This window comes from Pelodiscus sinensis, chromosome 1, assembly GCF_049634645.1.
Source record: "Pelodiscus sinensis isolate JC-2024 chromosome 1, ASM4963464v1, whole genome shotgun sequence".
Lineage (NCBI taxonomy): Eukaryota > Metazoa > Chordata > Testudines > Trionychidae > Pelodiscus > Pelodiscus sinensis.
In genome coordinates this window covers 44,752,571-44,765,858 of record NC_134711.1, presented here as the reverse complement: position 1 = coordinate 44,765,858, position 13,288 = coordinate 44,752,571, and the positions used below count along the sequence as shown (strand labels likewise).

Below are 13,288 nucleotides of genomic sequence, written 5' to 3'. Positions count from 1 at the left end.
GGGATGACCCTACTCACAAAATGGGGTGAATATTGCCCATGCAGTATTCAAGGTGTGGGTATGATAAGGCTTTATATAGTGGCATTATATTTTCTGTCTTATTATCTGTCCCTTTCCTAAGGGATTCTAACATTTTGCTAGCTTTTTTGACTGCTGCTGCACTTTGAGCAGATGGTTTTAGAGAACTATCTACAATGATTCCAAAGTCTCTTTTTTGAGAGTAAATAGCTAATTTAAACCCCATCATTATGTATGTATAATTGGGATTATGTTTTCTAGTTAGGACTGTCAGGTGTCCGGTATTGAACCGGATGGTCCTGTATTTTCGCTTCCTGTCCAGTAAAAAAATTCAGAAAATACTGGACCCTTAAAATGTACTTACCAGGTTCCACAGAGGAGCTGTCTGGCATGGCGCAGAAAGTCAAGATAGTGGGCAGCCTGTTAGGGCCAAAAAGCCTCAAAAGCGTTTCTTAAAGAGACCATGCTGGGTGTTTTTTTGCTTTTTTTGCTCAACAACTTTGGTCTCCCCCTTTTTTTTTTCTCAACAGAATTTTTTCCCCAGTGGTTTTTGGGGGGAAGTGGTTCGGTATTTTTGGTTAAACCATCTAGCAACCCTATTTCTGATTTGAATTACTTTGCATTTATCACTATCAAATTTCATCTGCCATTTTGTTAGCAAGTCACCCATCCATCAGCTTTGGACTTAACTATCTTGTGTAATTTTGTATCAGATGACAAAGTTTGCTACTTAACCTTTTACCTCCTTTTCCAGAACATTTATGAATACCTTGAACAGTGCAGGTCCTAGTACAAGATCCTTGGGAGACCCCACAATTTATCTCTTTCCACTGTGAAAACTGACAATATATTCCAACCTTTTGTTTCCTATTTTTAAGCAGTTATTGATCCATGAGAGGACCTTCCCTTTTATCCCATTACTGCTCATGTTGTTTAAGGCCTTTGATGGGACCTTGTCAAAGGCTTTCTTAAGTCCAAGTACAGTATATTGACTGGGTCACCTTTGTCCATATGTTTGTGGACACACTTGAAGAACTGCAGTGGATTGATAAAGTATGATTATTCTTTACAAAAGCTGTGTTGACTCTTTCTCAACATATCATGTTCATTTCTGTGTTTGATAATTACATAGTGCTATCATTTCAACTGGTTTTCCTGGTACCAAAGTTAGGCTTTCTGGCCTATAATTGCAAGGGTTACCATTGGAGACTTTTTTAAAAATCAACATTACAATAAGTGGTACAGAAACTGGTTTAAGCAATACCACAGTTAGAGGTTCTGCAATTTCATATTTGAGTGCCTCCAGAACTGTTGGATGAATACCACCCAGTCCTGATGACTTATTATTTTATCAGTTTGTTTCCAAACTCTCCTCTGTTGACACATTACTCTGGGGCAGTTCCTCAGATTAGTCACCTAAGAAGAATGACCGTGCTGTAGGAATGTCCCTCATATCCTATGAAGTGAGGACTGTGTACTCATGTCCTTACAGTGTGTGTGTGTGTGTGTGTCTGTATAGCTTGCAAGCACAATGAAGTTGTCAGAGACAAATCCTGTACTCTTCAAAAAGTCCAATTAAAAAGGATTTGCAGCAGGGCACTATGCAATTGCAGGGGATGGGTGAGAACAGTCATATCCTTCCCCTTCTTGTTTTGGAGTGACAGAGAAGGCATTTGGGAGTAGATCTGCATAGTCATTGAACTATGGAATGTATCTAGTCTATTCCTTCAACAGACTGCTTTGTAGGCGTGTGGATAGAGGCTCAACAGAGCACAGCTTTGCAGCATACTGTGTGAATGTGTGTGTGCACACGTGTGTCCCTTTGCAGGCTGTCTGCATCCTGCTTCACATTAGGCAATGGAATTGCACTAGTTCTGCTGTTTTGGTTTTCTGTAACCTTTAAGTGGGACTCACAGCTATGGCCTTAAGTATTGTTAGTAGTAACTGCTCAATTCTAACACTACCTGTAACTCTAGGTGAAGGAAGTGAGGAAGAAGAGGGGAGGTGTTGTTTAGAACTGTTCAGTTTATAGGTCAATATATTAGCAGGAGTCTGAAAGGCAAAATTACCAATTAGCATTCTAGCAGACTCTGTGTATGAAAGATTGCTGTTTATCAGCTAAGAAAATGACATTTCCATCCCTATTGCTTCCTGATGTTAAATCTTCTATTGCCAGGTTAATTTAAATAAATCTGCTATCAGCAGTTCAGTAATTCTTGAAGACAAAAATGATTAAATGCCCTACTCACACTATGTGTGGGCATATATATTTTATGAGAACAGCTAATAAACACAGTGACTGACATTTCATTATTATAATTAGGTCATGCAATGTCCCAAAATCATGAGCAAGTTTTACAAAGTCAAAGGAAAGGTCTTACACATTGCATTCTGGCGCACAGAGAAAGCTAAGTTACAAAGTATTTGCCACATTCTTCTCTGAGGTGTGCATGTTTATGAGAGCAGAATATTTTAAGGTAAAATAGCATACTTCTCTTCTACGAGAGCCCAGGCAAATATCTAGTTATAGTGCTACGTGTGTTTGCCTTTAGATTATTTGATTGTGAAACTTACAAAATGTGGATATCGGGGTAAAGGCAACATAGAGATTCCAATGTGTTGAAATTAAAGCAGCCCATTTCTGTAATAGGAAAACCCACACATAACATGCCACGTCAGATTTTTATATTATCCCCTCTTTCAGAGTTCACATCTGGTGCACGTCTTACTAGGCTGAGACTTAACTCATAATCCATCTACTTTTATGATATTTTTAAAAGAAACCACTCTGAGAATGGTAGTTACATTTATTCTTATTTCTAATCCTCTTTTCCAAAGGGCAGATATCCTCATACAGACTCAAAAGATGCTCTTGAAGGAGCAGGAGGCCCTTTACAATATTCTTTTCTGTTGATACCCAGCTTGGATGTTCATGCTTACATAATAGAATACAGCAGTAATTCAAGGATACAAAGGAAGACAAGATCTCTCTCACTCAGTCATTTATCCTCACATGAACAACCCCATAGACAATGTGCCACATTCTCAGCTGTGCAATGTGAAGGGGAGTAATGATGGGAATGAGAAGACCCTGAATACACAGATAAGAGCAATGTTTCTGTAGCAAGTTGGCCCCAGGAAATTGTCCAAGTGAAGAGTTGCACAGTAAGGATCTGTGGCTTTTAAGGTAAAGGTTAGGGCAACTCTAGGGAGCAGCTGCCCTTCATCTATCATCCCCACTGTACTATCTGGATTTCCATTGAAACAAAAGACAGGACTATACATAGTCCTGTCTTTTGTTTCATCAAGACCAGACTAACACGGCTACATCTCTATTGGATTTCCATTGGAAATCCAAATAGCTGGCAGAACACTTCCACTCTCCCTGCCATGGCACCAAAGGAAGTTGTACCAAAAGTGGGGTGGCATGTGGTAATAGTAAATTCAGAGAGAGAGAGAGAGAGAGAGAGAGAGTTAGTTTCTACTAATATTGAAAAGGAATGTAATATAAGCAAAACAGCATTATCCCTAACACTATTCCAATAAACAGGACTATGTAGCATTTTAAAGACTAACAAGATGGTTTATTGGGTGATGAGCTTTCGTGGGCCAGACCCACTTCCTCAGATCACATAGTGGAAGAAAATTGTCACAACCATATATACCAAAGGATACAATTAAAAAAATGAACACATATGAAAAGGACAAATCACTTTTCAGAACAGAAGCGGGATGGGTGGGGGGAAGGTAAATGTCTGTGAGCTAATGATATTAGAGGTGATAATTGGGGAAGCTATCTTTGTAATGGGTAAGATAATTAATGTCTTTGTTTAAACTTAGGCGTAAAGTGTCGAATTTAAGCATGAATGACAGTTCAGAGGATTCTCTTTCAAGTGTAGTCTGAAAAGGTCTTTGAAGCAGGATGTAGGTAATCAAGTCTTTGAGACAATGTCCTTTCTGGTTGCAACGGCATGAAACTGTTTTTTCTTTGTGATCCTGTCTAATATCTGTTTTGTGGGCATTGATTCTTTGGCAAAGTGCTTTCCTTTGTATCCTTGAATTACTGCTGTATACTATTATGTAAGCACACTTTGCCAAAGAATCAAGTCCTGTTTTTTGTTTCAGCTACACCAGACTAACACGGCTACATTTCTATCACTATTCCAGTAGACTCTCTTGCTCTTTGCTTTGTAGCATAGCTTCTTCTCAGAACCACTCCTTACTGGTTGCCTGCTACAGCTTTAAAAACAACATCAACAACAATGCACATATTCTAATATGCTCATAAGATTGGTAGATAGGCCCAAGATCCCAGATCCTTGGTTCCACTATAGAGATTTTCCCCAGTCTCACCATATTCCTCTCATCTTCTCTGAGGAAATTTAATGTCATCAATCAATTATCAATTTACTACTGCAGGCAGTATTACCCCATCTCCAGGAACCTCTCTAGTAACCACTTTCCTTTGATCTTCTCTAGAGACCATAAGCCCTCATATTTTGAAAAATTCCCAAAGTAAACATACAAGCAAATAATACAGCTAGAAGCACCCAGCTAGATTGAAATTCTAAACTTGAACATGAGTGCAAAGTTTGGCAAATAATATTTGAAAGGATGAGGGAAATACCAATCTACACATTTTTGAATGGTATAACCCTAAGGGAAGGAGAGGAATTATTATTTTGGGATATGGATTATAATTGAGAACAAAGGAATAAAAGGAAGGGAAAGCTTGGGCTGAATATCAGGAAGATTAGATCTACTATAGCATGCTATGAACTTGTCTAGAGGAAATAGTGAAAATAAATAAGAACAAACACTTTCATTAAGATTTGATGAAGTATTAAGATAGTGTTTGTTAGAAACAATCCTGCATTGGCTGAGGATAACACAATGGCTGTGTCTATACTGGGCCACTTATTCCGGAACATCAGCCACTTTTCTGGAATAAGCTGTGAGCTGTCTACACTGGTCCTTGAATTTCCAGAAAAGCAACGATGCTCTACTGTACAAAATCAGCCACTATTCCGGAAAAACTATTCTGCTCCCGCTCGGGCATAAGTCCTTATTCCAGAACACTGTTCCAGAAAAGGGCCAGTGTAGACAGCCAAGTAGTCTTTTCCAGAAGAAAGCCCCGATCGCGAAAATGGCGATCGGGGCTCTTTTCCGGAAAAGCGCGTCTACATTGGCCACAGACGCTTTTCCAGAAAAAGGGCTTTTCTGGAAAAGCAGCCTGCCAATGTAGATGCTCCTTTTCCGGAAAAACTGAAAACGGAATAGTATTCCATTTTAAGCAGTTCCGGAAATTCATGCCAGTGTAGACACAGCCTAAATCTTTTTCAACTATGATTTCTGTGATCAAATGAAAGTGTATTTTGGGAGGACAAGAACAATGAAGAGTGCTGTAGCACATATGGGCATGTCTACACTAGGAAATTATTTTGAAATAACTAAATTCAAAATAATAACTCCCAAAATAACTATTTCAAAATAAGCTTATTCCTCAAGGGCACGTCTACACTGCAGGGCAAAAGTCGAATCAAGATATGAAACTTCAGCTATGTCAATTGTGAAGCTAAAGTTAAAATAGCTTAGCTCAGCTTTTGGTGTTGTCTACACAGCAGGAAGTTGAAGGAAGACACTTGAACTTGACAGTTGAAGGGGTATGTCTACACTAAACACTTATTTTGGAATAAGCTATTCTGAAAGATATATTCCAAAATAGCTTATTTCGAAATAGAACATCCACACTACAGGGAAGCCTCGAAGTTAGTCCGAGGCAGGCTCCCCTAATGTGGATGAGCTATCTCGATTTAGAGACGCAGGAAGCACCGGGGAGAAATTACTTAGAATCGCCCAGGTAAGGAGCTATTTCAGAATAGCAGCAATGGGGCGTCCACACTGGAGCTATTCTGAAATAGCTATTTCAGAAAAGGAATTATTCCTTGTGGAATGATGTTTAGAAGTTGGAATAAGCTGCCCATTATTTTGATATTATTTTGAAATAACGGAATTGCTGTGTAGACACTTGCATTGTTATTTCAGAATAATGCTAGTTATTCCAAAATAATGGTGCAGTGTAGATGCACCCTTACTCCTCATGAAATGAGAGTTACAGGAGTTGGAGTAAGAAGTCCTCCTGCTTGACATTATGTCGAAATAAAGGTTTGTAGTGTAGATATGTATTGTGTTATTTTGAAATAATGGCAGTTATTTCAAAATAATACACATATCCCAAGGAAAGCAGGAGTACAGATTTCATAATAACCAGCCTGTTATTTTGAAATAACTGCCCTTATTTCAAAATAACAAGGCAAGCATCCACACTACCAAACCTGTTATTTCAAAATAATGAGCTTGTTATTTTGAAATAATAACTTCTGCTTGTGAAGAAGAATAGGCTTATTTTGAAATAGTTATTTCAGGAGTTATTAGTTTGAAATAACTTATTTTGAAATAACCTGGTAGAGTAAGCATAGCCTATACAGATTTATTAGGGTATAAGCTTACATGGGTAAAATCCACCTCATCAGATGAGTTGGAGTGGAAATTACACAGACAGGAGTATATATAAGAACAACAAAAAGAAGTTACTTGTCAAGTGTGGGACTGGAGGTAATGAAGCTAATCAAGTTAGGGTGGATGTGTCTCATTCACAGCATTTGATGTGGAGATGTGAATATCAAGAGAGGGAAAATTGCCTTTTTGGTGTGTGATCTAGTTAAGATCCTTATTCAATCCTAAATTAATTATCTTGAAGTAGCAAATGAACTGGAAAGATGGACATAAACAGGGAAAAACAGAAGGGCTACTGGGAATTTATCTGATCAGAAATGTTACAGGGATTTTGGCAGTTTATTTGCTTTGTTTGATTCTTTTTAGTGGGTTTATCCATCCGTATTCCTGATAATTACCAATGGTAAATTTTCTGCAAATTCTGTTTTATTTCTTATACTTTGCACATCACTTTGGTATCTGAACACTTTTATAAAACAGAACTCGACAGTGTTCCTTAGATCTTGTTTTCTCTGCTTGTGGTAGAAGTTTATCTTCTGGTTTTCTCAGAATGGTGCCTAAACTATACTATGTGCTAATATTGTCTCATTCTATGCTCTTATACTAGCTCATAAAGAAATCACTTATGTCTTAAGCCAGGGTACGTGCTCAGGCTGTTCACTATTCTGGGGCTGCTGTGGTTTGGGTTTCAATGCCTTTCTTGAGGCCTTTGCTAGGTGCCATTTTGCATATCAGTGAGTTTGCAATGATTGAAACCTCTTGTTTGAACAGCTCTTTGGGAGTAGGGAGGACAGAGTTTTATTTTCCTGCCCACAAACTTCCTTGCTGTTAATATTTTTATTGTTCCTGGGGTGTAGGAGTCAGACTGGAGATGATGATCTGTGCCAAATTCCTTTCTGTGAATTATAGTCTGTATTTTGCCATCTGGCTACTTGATAATGATATCTCATTATCAAAAAAGGCTCATTATCAAAAGGATGGTACATATGTAAACTGTATTTTGCAAGGGATTGTGTCTGCACAGTAGTGTCTCATGATCACATGTATTTCATCATGCCAACCAGACCAGTATTTTGCACTAGATTAGGATTGCTGGGCTACATATTTAAAATACTAGATTATTGATATATGTAATGCTTTAAATAAACTATAGCAAGGTAATCTCATGCAGGCTGAAGTATGTACCATATACAATAAACAAGAAATCACTAATTCAATAGAGGGTATAATACTGTTGACAATCTACTTCCACTATTCGAAGGGCAAAAATTATTAGGGCTGGTTGAATCCCTGCCTATAGTGCATCATAGGAAATGTAGCCTGGCCAAGCAACTCGGTTTACAGAAGAGAATGAGGCATCAGAACTACAACTCACAGCAGCATTTCTGAATTAAAATGTTTCCATTTTCATCTGTAATATTTGATTTTTTTCCAGGAAAAATGTCCTAATTAAAATTAGGTTGTAGTAGTCAGGTGTAACTGATATGCAATACATTTCCTCACATCCCTCCCCCAAATGACCTATGTAACTTATATGAAAGAGTACACCCAGTTGTACAGTCTTCTCTTCTGCCTTCATATGCTTTTTTCATCTTTGTAAACTTATTCAGATACGGAGCATGTCTTCCTATCTGTTTGTCTGGTGTCTAATATGTCTCTAATAGTAGATGATCTTGATTAGAATGTCTGGATATTACAATGATAAAACAATAAAGGCTCAAGCTGAAACAGATAACCGTGGGGCAGAGGAGCTTATCTGTGATCTCATTTGTTTTGTTTTTTCATACCCTCACTCACCATACATTTCTTCTCTTCAGCTTGACTGATATTGGAGTGTTTCAGGAGAAGGAAACATATTTCCCCTTTTACACCTAGACAACTTACATCCTAATGGGAAGTTACTCAGCAGTCTTAGTACTTAGGTACTGTAAAAGATTAGTAATAACAATTAAGTGTATATTAAATCGACTGAAAATGTCTTTGATGTTAATTTATTGTTAGAGTGAAAGATTTTTAGTTTTTTAAAGGTAGATTTTTATTGGGCATCCTCTTTTGTTGGGCAAGTTAAAAGATTCATATTTCATGGTTATATCATCAGTTATGGAAAGCAGCACTCTCAGCATCAAAGGCATGAGAAACACTGGTAATCATAGCAATTGTTTTCCTAGCCAGGCACAGAATTTTTGTTGCTGTATACATCCTAATTATGAAAAATGCCAAATTGACAGTCCTGGAAACTGCCAATGGGACTCAACTGTTAATAGCCATGATGGATTTGGTGATAATGCACATTGTCCACTAGGAACTCATCTGATGCTTCAAAAATAGGTATCAGTAGGTACTAAAGAAAAGTAGCAATAAAGTTATGACTTTACCACATCTCATGTTTTGGATGATGTCAAAGTTTCTGAAGAAACTGTACCTTGAACTCCTTTGAGGTATCCTTCAAGGTACCCCACTTAGATTTCAGGCCTCAGCCATTTCTAGATATGAAGTCCTGTTCCTCTCTCCCTCTAGACCAGGGCTTTATGTTGCAATTTCCCCTTTAATTCACTGTCATCACCTTGGCATGTCTGACTTTAGTTCAGCACCTGCAGTCCTGTTCTCTCAAGGGCAATGACAGGGTTAAGCTGTGACTAGTCTGACTTCATAAAACAACATATTATGTTTTCATAACAAAAGCTCTAGGGAAACCACATCTTAAAACAATAAACAATGTATATGAATTTCTAGCTTACCAGATATCACCCTCTTTCCACACAGGCACCCTGACTGGTTTCAAAGTACTGCAGGTCTTCTTGCAGAGCCTGTCTTTCTGGAGGAGCCTCCTGTCAGTTCTTGGATTAGGAAAGAGTGACCTCTCACCTTATGTTAAGGTAGTTACTTTATAGTTTTCAATTCTTTGTTTGTCAGCCCTTACAACAGATCAAAGCCAATCTATGGATTTTTGTCCAGAGGATGAGGCTTTTCCTGACTTGTTACCTGCCTGAGGAATTGCATTAATTACCTCCCAACTCCCACTGTGATTTTTATTCCTATGGGAATAAAACTTCTCTGTGGTGTATCAACACAGTCACTAGCCCATACGGGTATATACAACATAATACTATATATTTGCTTAATAAACTCTAAGTAGGTTATGTGCTTGTACAAATGAAGGTATTAGCTTGATCTTATCTAAGTGCTATTTTTCATTAATCTATTTATTCACATTTTTATTTTAAACAATCAGAGAATACATGATACCAGTGGTGAAGAACAAGTAAATAATAGATCAGATAACGTGTATTCATCACCAGAAGTAAATGCTTGGAATACTGTAGGTGCTCTCCCCCCCCCCCAAAAAAAATATGGATCAATTACTTTCTGCAGTACCTATTAGGGATAGTATTATCAGATCATGTCAATTGCCTGTCATTACAGCATTATGGTGGTGTATATGAATTATAAAACCCCAGCTCTGCAGAAGTCCAGTCAATTATTCTATTCCACTTATTTAATCATGGGTGGTGTTGCTGGCACATGCATACGGATTTTCTTCTGGTCTGGTTCACAGAAGAATGCTATTGGAAAGAGGCAAATCTTACAGCTTGAACTGAAAATGTCAAAGCTTGAACTGCTCCTGATTTCTATTGGAAGGATGTTCTAGAATGGTGATCAGGCTGTTTTGAAGACACTATTTCACTTCCTTCAAATAGGTAGCTGGACTCTCTTAAACCCATTGAGCTAGATGATCAGACCTCACAATTTGGAATGCCTCTTTCAGTTGGGTTTTGGTGGATGATGTGGTTCTGGAGTCTGTTTGATCACAAACAGAAATTCTGTTTCGCTGTAACCTCTGCCTGACCTAGTCAATGTGTTGGATAGACATAATGAGGCAACTTCTATGTTAAGCTGCATCAGCTTATCATGGTGCCCAGGTTGAATAAGTGTAACAGAGCAGAAATAGGGCTATACTATAGAGAGGAAGGCAAATAAGCATGAACTGTTTTCAGGATTTGAAAACATCAATGACTGAATTTCTATCAGCTCATTTATTTAGAATCAGAGAAATTTCTTTCAGTTGGTGAATGCTTGCTAGTGTCATGTAAGCTAAGTTAACATGTTGCTGCACAAGCATCAGCCACTGAAGACACAGAGTCAGAGTTGCAACAAATGCACAATAGGTACACTGCATGAATGACATATCAGCAGCCTTCTCCTCTGTACGTCCGAGCTGAAGACTGTCTCTTTGCAAAGACCACTTTGTAAAGAGACAACTTTTCAGAGGAAGTCTGCTAAGCTAGTGCACTTACTGTGTACTTCCTGCCAGGCAATCTCTGTCCAGGTCCTTAGTGGCTGATATCCGTGAGAATTCTTGGCCATTGGATAGAGGCTCTGGAGCCTTTTACAGAGTATGAGAATTATGAGTTTCAGTCACATTAATATACATCAGTGAGTCACAACTTGTAGATCTTGCAGCAAACAGCTTGGTTTTAGTCTCATTTTTATGAGTTTCTTACTCAACCTAACAAGGAAACACTTTGCATTTTCACATTAGGAAGTTAGAAGTTAAATATGCTGCCATGCATATCACTCTTAGTTTGCTTCTTTTATGTCTGAGATCCTAAGGGAGTTTCAGTTCATCCTCCAGCATACTAGAGTACTCCAATGTGTTGCAAGAGAAGACAACTTATAGGGCCCACTTCTCATTTACCATAAGGTCCCTTTACTCTACTGTGATAGAATATATAACTTACATCTCTTTCGTATCAGTTGTGCAGCATTATACATTTGTATCAGTAGTACAGTGTAAAACCTTAAGAAGTGTAAAGATTTGTGTAAATGAGAATTTTGTCATTTAGACTTCTTCCCTCCTCACTTAGTTCTGGTACTTCTCAATATTTCTTCCATTATTTTGCTTAGCCTAGAAATCAGACTCTCAGCCTCTGGCTATTGATTGCCAGGAACAGACATCTTTCAATTTTTTGAAAAATCAGTATTGGTTTTGCCTATCTCCCTGCTATTCCATAACTCTTTTCAAATGAATGCTGTGGGTACACAAAGGTCATTTGCTAATATTCATAATATTCTAGGATGCTGCAAGCCCTATTTTATGGTCTCACAATGGTTATTAAGAATCTGTAAAAAAGCTGTAAAAAGGATGATCAAAAGTGATACAGAGAAATAATTGACTGTTACAGTAGGTTCTGAACTAGGTTCTAATGATGCACATCTACTACAGTTAGGCACAAGTCCATAGGTCAGCTTCGCTTTGGAATGACAATACAGAAATGTTTAAGAAAATGCAGAAAGTGTTCAGGTCTGATTTTCCTCGCCATACACCAAACTGTTGTAACAGAACAGAAGAAAATATTGCAGAAGGATTTTGATTCTAAAATGTAAATTAAAGCATTCTTGCCATATTGTGAAGAGAGATAGCAAATTCAGTTTCAGAATTATCTGCAGGTTTAATGAATAATGGCTTTTGTTTGATAGCCCATAGGATCTGTAGTTCATCTGCATAAAGTATTCATTTCCTGGCCTGTGAAAGCCATTTCACATCCAATATGATAACAAAAAGAAGGGAAGAATGACCTTTCATTTATAGTATTTTCCCTTTAATTTCAAATAAAAGTAGCACACTGTGGGCTTGCTTCTCTGCTGATATGAATGCTGCAGTTCAGCTGAAATCAATGGCACTGTCACAGCTTACACAAGCTGAGGATCTGGCCTTAACTATTTAAAGTATAAACATGTCCTATACATTCTGTACTAAGTCGGTACATTTACCACTCAGAACTGTCCTTTTAAAACTGCCCAGAACAGAGCTCTATGAGATGAGAGATTGTCAAACAACCATCTTTTTTCCCTGATTGAAGCCAAGTTTTAAAGTCTGCAAAATGTTATTCTCCTGCTGATGAAGAGGGGGAGCTGGTTATTTGAATCTCTGTTTATTTTAAATAGCCCCTGCAGGAGCTTCAAAGGATACTCTAAAAAAATAGCGAAATTCCAGTCCACTTGTAAAAGAAGAGCAGTGACTTTCCCAACAGATTACAATTATGCAGTGCAGCATTTTTCTTGGACAGCAGAGTGGAAACAAAGTGTCAAATCCTGCTCTTCTTTCAGTAGTCTAAATCCACAGTTGTCTATTAATGCCAATGAAATTATTCTAGATTTACACCACTGTGAGCAGAATTTGACCCAAAAGGTCTACATACCTCCTAACATGGTGAACACCCATAGGAATGCATGCAAGTCTTGAATGAAAAAGGATTGTATCTGATTTCCATCTGCAAACATAAGGGTTGTTACTGAATTTGAGTCTAATCTCTTTCTTTCTGTTGAATTGCTACCTGTAATTATCAATTTCAACTATCTTGTAGCCCTTTCCAACCCTCACCCAGCTGAATCCAAACTGACAAAAAAGCCTTCCAAACACAAAGGCCTCAAAACATGACCCTCATTATATAATCCTTCCCTCCATGCATCTCTCCAGGGACATTCTTGGAGACAAGATCTCCTGGATTATAATAAAGGAAGAGGTAATTTATATGCTGACCATTTCCCCGGAACCTATATTGCTTGACTGAGAGAAAGGAGCTTTGCCCCACCCTACACTAGCCTCCTTGTCCTTGACACCTAAACATTAGCCTAGATTTTTCCCCAGATACTGAAACCATGGGACCACTTCCTTTCCCTTCTGCCATTCCCTATACTCTAATCTGCTCCAGAAAACCTGGAAAGGTGTATCCTGGCCTCTCAGATTCTCTGC

At 38.1% G+C, this 13,288-nt stretch overlaps 1 long non-coding RNA gene across 1 annotated transcript in view; it reads right to left on the bottom strand.

Annotated features, from left to right (window-relative positions):
• LOC112545693 (uncharacterized) overlaps positions 1-9,111 on the bottom strand; it is a 54,187-nt gene extending 45,076 nt beyond the window's left edge. The window contains exon 1 of the long non-coding RNA XR_003089232.2: positions 8,957-9,111. This is a non-coding gene — a long non-coding RNA (uncharacterized LOC112545693). The remainder of the gene's footprint in view (positions 1-8,956) is intronic.
• Positions 9,112-13,288: the final 4,177 nt, after the last annotated feature.